Raw genomic sequence first — 2,806 nt, 5'->3', positions numbered from 1 at the left:
CCCCTGATCGACACTGCTCTGTGCCTGATAGGGGGGAGCTCCCCAACCCCCTGATCGACCCTGCTCTGTGCATGATAGGGGTGAGCTCCCCCAACCCCTGATGGACCCTGCTCTGTGTGTGACAGGGGGGAGCTCCCCAACCCCCTGATGGGCCCTGCTCTGTGTGTGACAGGGTATGGAGCCCCAACCCCCCTTATGGGCCCTGCTCTGTGCGTGACAGGAGGCAGCATCCCCACCCCCTGATTGGCCATGCTCTGTGCTTGACAGGGTATGGAGCCCCAACCCTCCTGATGGCTCCGCAACCTCCCCATCAACCCTGCCTTGAGTGTGACAACCCCACAATCGGCCCTACCCTGAGTGTGACTGAGGGTGGCATCGCAGCCTCCCAATCTGCCCTGCTCTGTGCATGACAGGGTGCGGAGCCCAACTCCCCAGTTGGCCCTGCTCTGAGCCCGACCAGGGGCTGCACCTAGGGATTGAGCCTGCCCTCTGCCACCCGGAAGCAGGCCTAAGCCAGCAGGGCGTTATCTCCCGAGGGGTCCCAGACTGCGAGAGGGCACAGGCCAGGCTGAGGGACCCCCTTTTCCCCCCTGAGTGCACAAATTTTTGTGCACCGGGCCTCTAGTGTACTATAAAATTCTTTTCTAAGAAGTTTTATATAATAGATACTGTAAAAAGGTCTGATTAGTTAAAAGTAACAAGCATTGCCCTAACCCAGTGGTTCTCAACCTGCACATTAGAATCACCTGGGAATCTTGTTAAAATCCTGATTTCTGGGCCTCATCCTCCGGAAATTCTGTTTCTTTGTTACTAATGATGAGGCCCAGAAATCAGGATTTTAACAAGATTCCCAGGTGATTCTAATGTGCAGCCAAGGTTGAGAACCTCTGCCCTAACGTGTTTGGCTCAGTGGATAGAGCGTCGGCCTGCGGACTGAAGGGTCCCAGGTTCGGGTGTGTATCTTGGTTGTGGGCACATCCCCAGTAGGAGGTGTGCAGGAGGCAGCTGATCGATGTTTCTCTCTCATTTTTGTTTCTAACTCTCTATCCCTCTCCCTTCCTTTCTGTAAAAAATCAATAAAAAATATATTTTTTTTAAAAAAGAATGATGCTGTTATTTTTTTTTTAAAAAAGTAACAAGCATCAACAGATGCATACAAAATCCAGCCTGATCATACTGGGTATGAGCCTGTAGTGAAGTACAGGGCACAGCCTTTCCAAGTGACGGCCTTCACAAGAGGAGGGAGTGATGGGGTAAAAAGATCACAAGACCGTTAAAAAAATCAGGTAACTAATTAGGCACAGATTAAGTGTAAACAGTTCTCTCTCCCTGGTGGACAAAAGGAATAAGCTTCTGATGTTGACTCTACACCAGAACAATTTCTACAGCTGGCCCATCCTGTTGCCACATGAGGGCTGATGCCGTGGGTGGGCCTGATGGAGCCATCACAGGCCTGGGCTGCTGGAGTCTGTCTGCTTGTGTCAGATCTGTGTGTGTGTGTTGTATGGAGGGATGAGTGTGTCTGGTGCAGTTTCTTTTGGCAGCTGGATATGAGAGATCACTTTATGTTTTGATTGAAAGAGGAGAGGAGGTTTGTGTGGGAAGTCCCAAGTGTGTTCTTGGTTTGAGCCCATCTCTGTGCTCTCCTCTCACTGCCCATTCAGCAGCGGTAGCTTTCCACTGAGGCTTTGGCCTGGACATTCTTGTCCGGTTTGATGGGTTCAGAAAATTCATAGTAAGGCTCCATCTCTTCCCTATTAAGTGCATTCCGTGCGATCGTCTGGAATGCCTGCTCCACGCTGATGGCCTCCTTGGCTCTGGGCTTGAGGTAGGGGCTGTTGTTTTTGCTGCAGCACCAGGCCTGTGCTTGTTTTGTGGCCATTTGTCTGCTTTCAAGGTCAATCGTTATTTCCCAACACCACGAAGGGAAAGTTTTCAGGTTCCCGAGGACGGACCTGGATGAGAAACTCATCTCTCCAACCGTCAGGGGTTTTGCATGTGTTGGGGGCAGTCACATCAAATACCAGAACACAGCAGTCTGCACCTCTAGAAAAGGCCACACCATGAGACTGGAACCATTCCTGTCCTGCAGGTCCCCATCTCTATGGTAACTAGTCTGTCACCCACCATCACCTCCTTTGTCAGAAAGTCTGTTCCTTTTGTGGCTTTGAATTTCTGAATTTCTGACTACTGAATTTCTTCTTCACGCACTGGTTCATGAGTGATGTCTTACCAACTCCAGAATCTTCCAGGATGATAACCTTCAGCAACGCTTTCTTCCTAGAGGTCATCCTTCAAACTTGACTGCTCCACTGGGGGCTCTGAGCCGGGCGTGTCACCAGGGCTCTCACCAAGTAGGAGACTCAAGGGAGGACAGGGACAGAGAAGTCCAAGTTCCAATTCCAGCAGATTCTTCAGCGCTCTCCAAGACGCCAGCTCTGCTCCCACCCCCACCACCACTGCGCCTGGTCTTGTTTTATACCCCACCATGCACAGTGCCTGAAGCAGGGCAGGGGCTCAACAAATACCGGTTAGATGAGTGAATCTGTGCCTTCAATAATCCCTTTCTGGGTTCAAGTAAACAGCCCTCTCACAAACCTAAGATTGTTATGGCAGTGTCCTGTCTTTAATCTTTTAAAAATATATATGTTTTTATTGATTTGTAGAGAGAGAGAAAGGGAGCGGGAGAGAGACATAGAAACATCAATGAGAGAAACATCATGGATTGGCTGCCTCCTGCATGCCCCCTACTGGGGGATAAGCCCTAACCAGAAATTAATCCATTGACCTCTTGTTTCCTGGGTCA

The 2,806-nt window shown here is 50.3% G+C and overlaps 1 pseudogene; it reads right to left on the bottom strand.

The window, feature by feature from the left end:
* Positions 1-1,520: 1,520 nt before the first annotated feature.
* On the bottom strand, positions 1,521-2,436 carry LOC102759362 (annotated as a pseudogene).
* Positions 2,437-2,806: the final 370 nt, after the last annotated feature.

The sequence above is a fragment of the Myotis davidii genome, unplaced genomic scaffold (assembly GCF_000327345.1).
Source record: "Myotis davidii unplaced genomic scaffold, ASM32734v1 scaffold46, whole genome shotgun sequence".
In the NCBI taxonomy this organism is placed as follows: Eukaryota; Metazoa; Chordata; class Mammalia; order Chiroptera; family Vespertilionidae; genus Myotis; species Myotis davidii.
This window is presented reverse-complemented; position numbering and strand designations above follow the sequence as displayed.